Consider the following 12,290-nt stretch of genomic DNA (forward strand, 5'->3'; position numbering starts at 1 on the left):
TCAATGCTTTAGTTACAGCAAGTGGGAAGGGTGTCGAGAACTGTGAAAGGCCTGAGATTTTTTTCCATTGCTTAAAAAATAAGTAACTATCCTAGTTTCATTGATGCTGGTGAAGGACATTAGAGACAAAAGGACTTCACCACTCATGTTGCAGTAGATACCATGAGCTTCATGTTCCTATCAATTCCTTGTGGCTGACATGCCAACAAAGAAATAGGAGGAGGGCTAGATGCATGTTCTGAGTGCTGTAGTCTTGCATTGCAGCTGAAAAAGCTCGGGGTGCTTGCCTACCTGTTGCCATTGAAGATACATCATCTAATAAAGGTACGGCTCAGTAAACCCCTATTTCCTCTGCTCGGAGAAAGATACGATATCTTCCAATGCTGCCTGTTGTACAAAAGTTAGTCCAAACAACACCACTTAATATACATCATTCAGAAATGAATGAGACTTGTGGAGAATTATCTCCCAATAATATATAACCACAATTTTTAGACCACTTCACTACTGGTGAATTTTCTCATATGGGCATATGCCATCTGTCAACCACTCTGATTCTGACTTGACTGATGGGCTGGAACTAAATCGGTCTGAAATATCTTATACTGCATTTAACTAAATGCTACTATCAACAAGATCCTAAGAGCAAGATGACAACTTGTACTATTGACTTCAGCCTGGCATGTTGCATCCTTAGGTGAATAAACCCTACAAACTATCAAGTGTCTGGCTTAGAAAGCCAGGCGATATTTTCCCTAAATGTCTGTACTGACCTTTCCACTTGGTCAACAGGACCAAGTTATAAATTCAGGTATAACAGGATGTATTCAAGATTGCCCAGATCCCACCTTGGACAATAGGTACAACAATTCAGCCTTTTGTCCAGGCAGTTGGCTGTCAATTCAGCTTACCCTGGATACCTACCATGAGGTTGAACATTTGCTACATTCATGACAAACCCTAAGGTACAAAGCACTATTTTTATAGGGAGATGAAAGTTAACACCTGGTTTTCAACAGAAACACAATCCCAAGGACATACAAGGTCTCCTGAAAAGAAGAGGTTATTCACCACTGTTGGGAACTCTCAGATGGGACGACCTCCAACCTCAGTAATTTCATAGGGTGGCAATGTCACCTAGCTGTTAGCATGGACAGAGGACAGACTGGAATGACTCCTCTCAGCCAGCTCCTCCAAAAACAGACAAGACTCAACAATCCAAACTGAACTAGAAACCATACGTCTTCCAGCTAGTTAGATGAGGGATGCAAATTAGACAATGTCAACCTGTGTCCCTCAGGTCAAACTTGAGGAACCCTAATGAAAGCTTTTGGGTTTTGTTGTGGTTATCTTAATGTTCTCATTCCCATAGGAGAGTATAGTTTTTTTTTTTTAATTTCTATAATGAGAAAATGTTAATCTTTAGAAATCTGTATTTCTTAAATATAACTGAAGTGTTAAACATACATTTTATGTCTCTCTCACATGTAACAGAAGTTGCAGACCACCAAAAACTCACATATGTATTGGTCTGTTTATAAAGCAGTATTTTAAAATTGGCATAAATACTTATTTTTCTACATGTACTATGCAGTAATTAAAATGACAACTTGGGCAATATTAGAGCTCTGATTTAATTGAGGGGTGTTTGGCTGATTACAAACAGTGTATTCATTTTTTTTAAAAAAATGAAATTCTAATTAGTGTTGGCTTCCTGTCAAACTCAGTAATTAAGAAAGTTGTCAAAGTCAATGCTATTATTCATCTTGATAATGAAATTATTTAAACATCAAACATGAACGTTCTATTAGCTTGAGGAGTATAATTGTTAACAGTGCTCACAGGGCGAAATAAACACATCACATCAGCTACATTATCTACTTAAATACCTACACACAGATGCTGGTGATTAAGACGTTGAAGCTTTGTAAGTTTAAGTATGTGATTGAGATTACTTTACAAATAACGTTTAACTTTGTTGAGGTAGTACATGTGATGTATGTGGGAAAACGTGACTCCATATTCTTTTGAAGGTCAATTATTAATAAAATGCTTTTTGTAACCTGCAAAAATAAGTTGCACTTAAAGTGTTCAACTTTGACTTTCAGCATGTATTCCGTGAAACAATGATGTTTCACTGTACATATCCATTACCCCTGAAAGTCTCCTCCTCTCTGAATGAACTTCAGCCCTTACTCACCAATCCGCTGTGCCCAGGAAACCACTAATCTGTGGAGCTGTTTTTTGATACATATTTGCTTGAATTTTCTAGAATTCATATGAATATAATCACAGAGTATGATTTTGTATGGATTTTTCAGTCACGATAATTAAGATTCATTCACGTTATGCTACATAATAATTCTTATTGCTGAGCAGTATTCCACTGTATTGTTTACCATAATTTCTTGATCTATTCATACTTTTATGACATTCCAATTGTTTTCAGGTTTTAGCTATTACAAATGAAGATGCTATGAACATTCATACACAAGTCTTTGAGTTGGGTTATATGCTTTAATTTGCTTGGATAAATACCGAGAAATACAAGGATAATGTTAGTTCTATATCTAACATTTAAAAACATATTTTTAAAAACTTCCAAAATTTTCTCCCAAGTGGAAACACTTCTAAGATTTAACATTTGTACCCATATTATATGAGAGCCTCAATTCCTCCATATCATTGCAAAAACTTGGTATGATAAGGTTTTTTAGTTTTGTCTTATTTTTCAGTTGTTTGCTTATTTTCACCATTCTAATGTATATGTATTAATACAATGCTGTAGTTTTAGTTTATATTTTCCTCATGACTCATGATTTTGAACACGTTTCATGTACTTGTTTGCCTGCTGTCTATGTAGTTTTCTTTTGAGTGAAGAATCTGTTGAAATATTTTTGTTTATTTTTATTGATATGTGTGCTTTTTTATTACCAGGTTTGAGAATTCTGTATATATTTTGATAGAAATTGTTTATTAGCATGTGATTTTTCAAATATTTTCCTTGCCTGACTTTTTAATTTTAATGATATTTTATGAAATACAGATATTAACTTCAATTTATTGTTTTCAAGAAATCATACTTGGACATGTGCAAAGGACAAACATTTTCTCAAATGTTTTTAGAAGTTTGAAAATCTCAAGTTTATGTTCCAGTTGATAATACATTATGACTTTTTAAAAATATACCATTCACGATATGCATTTAAGTTTCTTCCGTTCTTCCTTTCTATTTTTTGCATATTGATATACAAATGTTGTAGCACCTTTTAAAAGATTCTTCTACCATGTCTTCTTTCTATACACACTTTCCCTCCACGTTCTTGTTATTATCATATCACCAAATCATGTCTGACTTTTTGTGACCCATGGACTGTAACCCACCAGGCTCCCCTGTTCTTCACAGTCTCCTGGAGTTTGCTCGTATTTATGTCCACTGAGCTGGTGATGCTATTTAACCATCTCATCTTCTGCCTCCCCCTTCTCCTTTTTCCTTCAATCGTTCCAGTCTTAGGGCCTTTTCCAATGAGTCAATGCTTCACATCAGTTGGCCAATATATTGGAGATTCAGCATCAGTTCTCCCAAAGAATATTCAATGAATATTCAGGGTTGATTGCCTCATTTCCATATATGCACACACACACACATATATATAGCCACATAAATATCTCTGAATTGTTTAGTATTTTCATTAATATATTAATATATTTATCTATCTTTATCTAATACCACATTTACATGAAATAGAGAACTTCATATTTACTGTGGGCAAGAATCCCTTAGAAATGGAGTAGCCTTCATATTCAACAAAAGAGACTGAAATCTAGTACTTGGGTGCAATCTCAAAAATGATAAAATGATCTTGATTCACTTCCAAGGCAAACCATTCAACATGACAGTAATCTAAGTCTATGTCCCAACCACTAATGCTGAAGAAACTGAAGCTGAATGGTTCTATGAAGACCTACAAGAACTTTTAGAACTAACATCAAAAAATATGTGCTTTTTATCATAAGGGACTGTAACACAAAAGGAGGAAGTCAAGAGACACCTGGAGTAACAGGGAAGTTTGGCCTTGGAGTACAGAATGAAGCAGGACAAAGGCTAACAGAGTTTTGCCAAGAGAACGCACTGGTCATAGCAAACACCCTCATCCAACAACACAAGAGAAGACTCTACACATGGACATCACCAGATGGTCAACATCAAAATCAGTTTATTTATATTCTTTTCAGTCAAAGATGGAGAAGCTCTATACAGTCAGCAAAAACAAGACCTGGAGCTGACAGTGACTCAAATCATTGACTCCTTATTGCAAAATTTAGACTTAAATTAAAGAAAGTAGGGAAAACCACTAGGCAGCTCTAGACACAGTGGAAGTGCCTTATCCCTTATATACATTAGAGGTAATGAATGTATTCAAGCAATTAGATCTGACAGACACAGTGCATGAAGAACTATGGAGAGGAGTTCATAACACTGTAGAGAAGGCAGTGACCAAAACCATTTCCCAAGAAAAAGAAATGCAAGAAGGCAAAGTGGTTGTCTGAGGAGGCCCTACAAATAGCTGAGAAAAGAAGCAAGCGATAAATGGAAAAATATACCCAATTGAATGCAGAGCCCCAGAGAATATCAAGGAGAGAAAGAAAGACTTCCTAAGTGAACTATGCACAGACATAAAGGAAAACAATAGACTGGGAAAGACAAGAGATCTCTTCAGGAAAATTGAAGACACCAAAGGAACACTTCATGCAAAGATGGGCACAATAAAGGACAGAAATGGCAAGGATCTAACAGAAGCAGATGATATTAAGAAGAGATGGAAAGAACACAGAAGAACTACACACAAAAAAGTTTTAATGACCCAGTTAACCATGATGGTGTGGTCACTCACCTAGAGCCAAACATCCTAGAGTGTGAAGTCAAGTAGGCCTAAGGAAGCATCACTACAAACAAAGCTAGTAGAGGTGACAAATTCCCTGAGTCATTTAAAATCCTAAAAGAAGATGCTGTGAAAGTGCTGCACGCAATATGTCAGCACATTTGGAAACCTCAGCATTGGCCACAGGACTGGAAAAAGTTTTCATTCCAATCCCAAAGAAAGACAATGCCAAAGAATATTCAAACTACTGTACAATTGTGCTCACTTCACATGCTAGCAGAATAATGCTCAAAATCCTTCAAGCTAGGCTTCAGCAGAATAAGAACCTAGAAATTCCAGATGTTTAAGTTGGATCTAAAAAGGCAGAGGAACCATAGATCAAATTGCCAACAATTTTCTTGGTCTCCAAAGTCACTGCGGATGGTGACCTCAGCCATGAATTTAAAAGATACTTGTTACTTGAAAGGAAAGCTGACAAATCTGGACAGCGTACTGAAAAGCAGAGACATCACTTTACCAACAAAGGCTCATATAGTGAAATCTATGGTTTTCCCAGTAGTCATGGACATGAGAGCTGGACCATAAAGAAGGCTGAGTGCCAAAGAATTGAGACTTTCAAACTGTGATGCTGAAGACTCTTGTGAGTCTCTTGGACTGCAAGGAGATCAAACCAGTCAATCCTAGAGGGAGTTTACCCTGAATATTCACTGGAAAGACTGACGCTGAAGCTCCAATACTTTGACCACCTGATGTGAATAGCCAGCTCATTGGGAAAGACCCTGATGCTGGGAAAGATTGAGGGCAGAAGGAACAGGGGGTGACAGAGGATGAGATGACTGGATGGCATCATTGACTGAATGGACTTCAGTTTGTGCAAACTCTGGGTGATAGTGAAGGACAGGGAAGACTGGCATGCTGCAGTCCACGGGGCCGCAGAGTTGGACACCACTTAGCAACTGTACAACAATAGAGTTTTATAAATCTTGAAGTTAGATATGCCTATCTCTCAAGTTTTTTCTTTGTTTTCAAAGTTGTTTTTTTTTTGCCTGTATTATAATCTCTGACTTTTCAAGTAAAGCTTAAAATCAGCTTATTTTTTTTGAATTAAGCTTTTTTAAATTAATTTATTTATTTTAATTGGAGGCTAATTATTTTACAATATTGTGACGGTTCTTGCCATACACCGACATGAATCAACCATGTTTGATCTATTGCATATTGCATCTTTTACATTTTAAGGGTGATTACTGTTGTATTTAGGAAATGATTCTTTTAAATTTTTCCTATATCTAGAAACCTTACTTTTCCATTAGTTCTAGTAGCTTTTGCTGTTCTTAGGATTTCTTTCTTTTGCTGTTCTTAAGATTTCTTAGGATCTTTCTACTTGATAATGTATTCCATTAATGATGACTTTTATTCTTCCTAGTCAGAGTGCTTCTGATTTTCATCTTTTCTCATTGCATTGGCTTGACTGATTCAATTTTGAATAGAAGTGACAAGAGTGCACACCCCTCCTTTATTCTAATCTCCAGGGTACTTAGTTTCTGTCACTACATATCATACTAGCAGTAAGTTTTTCTCAGACCTTCTTTTCAAGTTGAGGATGTTTCCTGGTATTTCTATGTGCTGAGAGTTTTTCTTAGGAATGGCCTTCGGATTTGTCCATTTTCTATATAGCCGTCCTTACTGTCATAAAAATGTTAATGATGTATCAGCACATATTAATATTGTCATCTCTGTAGAATCTGTAATGATGCAACCCTCTCAACTCCTGGTGTTTTTTTCATGTGTGTCTTCTTTCTTTTCCTTCTAATCAGTTTGACTAGAAATTTATCAATATTATTCATCTTCTAAAAGAACTAACTTTTGCTTATTGTGATGCTCCCTTTTCTTTTATTTTTACCCTTCTTTTTATTGTTGTTTTTTTTCTCCTTTATTAGGCTTTCCTTTTCCCTTCATTTTCTGTTTTTTTTTAGCAAAAGTTGTGCTTCAGTTTGAGACCTTTCTTTTTTTCTCATATAAGTATGATAAGTTAGTGTGATAAGCCGTCTCCTAAGTATTATTTTAGTATCATACCACAAATTTTGATGTCTTCCTCAATGTACAGATCATTTAAAATTGTGTTATTTGATATTCAAATATTTGGAAATTTTCAAAGTTAATTTCCAATTTGATATCATTATATTGAGTGTATACATTTTGTATGATATAATGCTCTTAGAAATGTATTAAATATGCTTTATAGTCCAGAATATGGACAGAATATTCTGTCAAATGTTTGATGTGTATTTGTCACTTGTTGGGTGGGATATGTCTGGATTTTAATCCATTAAATTACTGTTAAGCCTTCTGTATCAGTCCCTCAAATACTGAGAGATCTGCTATTAAAATATCTAACTATAATTGTGGCTTTATCTATTCCTCCCTAGAGATCTATCATTGTTTGCTCCCTATTTTTGAAGCTCTGTTATTAAGAGTATAATAATATTAGTGTTAGGATTATTAATGACCACTTTACTAATTGTTGTTTGTCATTATAAAATAAACTTTATTTTTTTTAATTTTTTTATTAGTTGGAGGCTAATTACTTCACAACATTTCAGTGGGTTTTGTCATACATTGATATGAATCAGCCATGGATTTACACGTCTTCCCCATCCCAATCCCCGCTCCCACCTCCCTCTCCACCCGATTCCTCTCGAAACATCCCACCCTCGCCTTCTCCCAGAGAGTTCAAAAGTCTGTTCTGTATTTCTGTGTCTCTTTTTCTGTTTTGCATATAGGGTTATCGTTACCATCTTTCTAAATTCCATATATATGTGTTAGTATGCTGTAATGTTCTTTATCTTTCTGGCTTACTTCACTCTGTATAAGGGGCTCCAGCTTCATCCATCTCATTAGGACTGGTTCAAATGAATTCTTTTTAATGGCTGAGTAATATTCCATGGTGTATATGTACCACAGCTTCCTTATCCATTCATCTGCTGATGGGCATCTAGGTTGCTTCCATGTCCTGGCTATTATAAACAGTGCTGCAATGAACATTGGGGTGCACGTGTCTCTTTCAGATCTGGTTTCCTCAGTGTGTATGCCCAGAAGTGGGATTGCTGGGTCATATGGCAGTTCTATTTCCAGTTTTTTAAGAAATCTTCACACTGTTTTCCATAGCGGCTGTACTAGTTTGCATTCCCACCAACAGTGTGAGAGGGTTCCCGTTTCTCCACACCCTCTCCAGCACTCATTGCTTGTAGACTTTTGGATAGCAGCCATCCTGCATGTCTTATGACCAACCCAATAAAATCATTATGTTACATACTCACTTTTTAATTTTTAAAAAATGGTAAATCATTTTAAATTAAAGATTTATCAGAAGGAGAAACCATGTCCCTATTTTTCTATCTTTGCTAGGAGTAGAATTCCTCAAAATGCTCTTTATTAATGGTATTAAATGATTAGTTTTCAGCTCATAACAAGTCTTGCATATTTTCCAGATGCAAGGAAGGAAAAACAGACCATGTTTTTATGCTGCTTTCTTCAAATGCTAAGAATCTTTCAGGAATTCAGTTCCTTCCAATAGATACTATCTACAGTGTATAATGATGAACTGGTAGCCTGAAATAATTAGTGTATACAAGGTGATCTCTATGCTATTTTTACTGAACACCAGATGGCAGGAGTTCCTGGGTGTATATAGGTACATTTTATAACTGGTTTAAACTTGAATAGCAATTAACAAGAAAGACTCTTTAAAAGGAAGAAGCAGAAAAATACAGTCAGGAAAAATCATTCTCAGAGATAAGCAAATAACTTCCCCTTTTTATAACACAAGCTCACCAAGATACAGAGATGTCCTGTGGTAGTTTATATTGCTAAACACACACCAGGAAGTCCCTCTGGTAATTAAGTTAGCCTTGCTACAGTCAGAAATGGGCATACCACTGTCATAAGCAGAAACACTAATACTATTAAAATTTACCACCATAACAAAGTGTATGCTGGGTTTTATCTGCAGAATATGAATGAGTGTCATCCAAGATTTTATTTAAAAAAAAACACACAAGGAGACATAATTACTTTATATATATTAAAGGAAGACACACAGAATTATGTGAGCTTTACTCATGAAAGAGGCTGTTTAAAGCCAAGAGAAGACAGTGGTATCAGGACTCGGTCCAATTAGAATTTCCATCCTTGCTCTTCTTAAGCATAATTAACTAAGTCACATACAATTTTTCTTCATTGTACAATGAAGATATAATATATTGTGAGTGATAAGTGAGATGAGGTCAAACAGATACCAAACACAGAATTCATATAAAGATATTGAGCAAATATTATAGATTTTTAAATGATGGGCAGAGATCAACTGAAATTTCACAAGAATGAACTAGGACTAATAAGCGAGTTTTTAATGATAATAGTTAAAGGGGTCTGGTCTAGAAAGAATGATGTAGAATTTTTTTTTTTCCTCTCTACTCTATCCTGCTAACCACAATTACACAAGATCAAACCAAGGGAGAATTCTTAAAGGTTAAAGGAGAATTCTAAACCAGAAGGAAGCAAACTTCTTTAGAACCTCAGGACCGGAGAATCACCAGTGAGAGGGTAATATGTTATCTCCTCAACAAACAGACGAAGACCACCCAGACCCCCAATCCCAGTCACCATCTAGTGACAAAACGAAGCTAGAAAACTATTTCTCTGTCAGCCTGAATGGAAAACTTTCTGAAAACCTCTGAAAAAGCCAGACCTACTGGGCAAAGAAAATCTGCTAGGAACCCAACAATAAGTGGCCACTGGAATCATTCTCTTTAGCTGCCAGGCCTGGGACTTCCCGTTTAGAACAAGAGCTCCTAAGGTGTGTAGGCAGCAGGCACGAGAGAGACCCAGATCCAGAAAACAGCCCAATCAATAAGAGCGTCCTTGTGGGCCAGGACTCTCCTTCCCACTCAGGGATACTGGAGAGGGTTCATGGGACAGAAACAGGGATCCAGTCACACACGTGGTCTCACCCTAGAAGCCCATTTGTCCTACAGGCTTAAGACATCCTGGCCTGTCCACACATACCTGACAAGTGAGTCAAACAAGCAGAAAGGACCAAGTTGCAACAAGTAGCATGATCCAGGCACCTTCTCTGTTCTCAGAGACCTGAGGATCCCTTTATCTGCTCAGGGACATGGGGAAGCAAGCGGGCACAGATAGGGTAATCCCTCCTTTACCTAGAGAGGCCAAGCAACCTGGATGGGAGACATGCCTTCTGCTATGCAGGGAAGTAGCACCAAAGTCCCATGGAAGTTAAAGCAGCACCAGAAAAGCCACGCAGAACAAAGGGCTGTGAAAATTAAACTGTCACTGGAAACACATCACACCGAAGTAGGCCAGTGTGCTCAGTCACTTGGTGTCCAGCTCTCTGTGACTCTGTGGACTGTAGCCTGCCAGGCTCCTCTGTCCATGGAATTTTCCAAGCAAGAATAGTACACTGGGTTGCCATTTCCTACTCCAGGGGATCTTCCCAACCCAGGGATCAAACCTGTGTCTCCTGCATTGGCAGATGGACTCTTTACCATTGTGCCACCTCGGAAGGCCAATACCCACATGTTAACTCCAAACAGTGCAATCAACAGCTAAAATGATAGATTTAAATAGGACCCACAGTTTCCTAATGTAATAAAAAAAATTCCAGGAAACAGCAATGACCCATCACACCAGTAATCAATAATATCACAACTGGAATGAGAAAAGAAAATCAACACCAACCCCAAGTTGAATCAGATGTTAAAATGATTTGACCACAATTTCAAAGCAGCCCTCGTAAGATGCCTGCAACATTCAACATTCTCCTATTCAAATGAAAAATTACAAATACTCAGCAAAGAAATAAACCTATAGAAAAGAACAAATGGAAATTAAAGATATGAAAAATATAAAGCAAACATAAAAATCTCAAAAAAAAAAAATCTCATGAAATTTTTATTAGAGTGGAGACAACAGAGGATAAAAATCAGTGAATTGGGGACAGAGAAATAGAGGTCACCTACTCTGAAAACAGAAAAAAGACTGAAAAAGAGAAAACTGAACAGAGCCTCAGGGTCTAAAGGAACAACAAAAATCCATTTGTATAATAGAATTTCAAGAGGAGTAGAAAGAGGGGCTGAAAGAATATTTAAGAAAGTAATAGCAGAAAACTTCCTAAATTTGGCAAAAAATAGAAACCTACAGGCACAGGAAGACAAAAAAACTGAAAATTTGATCAGCCCAAGAAATTCACACCAAGATATGCTATAATTATATTTTAAAAATGTTTTTAAAAAGAAGAAAAAAATCTTAACAATCAGAAACACCACATTGCTGTTTAGTCGCTGAGTTGTATCCTACTCTTTTGCAACCCCAAGGACTGAAGCCCACCAGGCTCCTCTGTCCATGGGATTTCCCAGGCAAGAACACTGGAGTGGGTTGCCATTTCCTTCTCTGGGGGATCTTTCTGACCCAGGGATTGAACCCACATCTCCTGCTTTGGTAGGCAGATTCTTTACTACTGAGCCACCAGAGGCCAGAGACCACATTACCCACAGAGAAATGCCAATTGAAATGACAGCAGACTTCTCATCTATAACCACGGAAGCCAGGAGAAAGTGGCACAGTATTTTTCAGGAGCTACACATCAGTAATGAATGGGGAATAAAAACATTCTCAAGTGAAGAAAAGCTAAAACAATTTATCACTAGCAGACCTACTCCTGACAACTGGTTAAAGGAAGTTCTTCAAATCGAAAAGATATGATTTTAGAAAAAGAGTTAACTTAGATCATCAAGAAAGAAAAAGAATGAAAAAATAGAATGATGAGTGTATATAATAAACTATTCTTTTCTCACGAATTTTGTAACCATATTTGATAATTGAAATAAATACGTTTAACACTGATACTTAAGACAATGATATTTAAAAGTAGAAAAGTAAAAAGTACCTAAATGGACATGAGGTTTCCACATTTCACTCCAAGTGGGTATTCTTGTTACCAACATTTATTACAAGTATATGTAGAAAGAGAAACATCATATGATATTGCTTATATGTAGAATCTAAAAAAATGGTAAAATGAATCCATAAATTTTGTGAATTCATGAATTCACAAAAAAGACCCACAGACATAGAAAACTAATTCATGGTTACCAAAGCAGAAATGTGGGGATTTCAGGAGCTTGGGATGAACATACGCACACTACTGTATGCAGGACATGGAACCAACAAAGATCTACCATATAGCACAGGGAACTCTAATCAGTATGCTGTATGATTTATACAGGAAAAGAATCTTAAAAATAATGAAAATATCCATACGTATAACCGAACCATTTGGCTCTATACCTGAAACTGCTGCTGCTAAGTCGCTTCAGTTGTGTCCGACTC

This window comes from Dama dama, chromosome 14, assembly GCF_033118175.1.
Source record: "Dama dama isolate Ldn47 chromosome 14, ASM3311817v1, whole genome shotgun sequence".
Taxonomy (NCBI): Eukaryota; Metazoa; Chordata; class Mammalia; order Artiodactyla; family Cervidae; genus Dama; species Dama dama.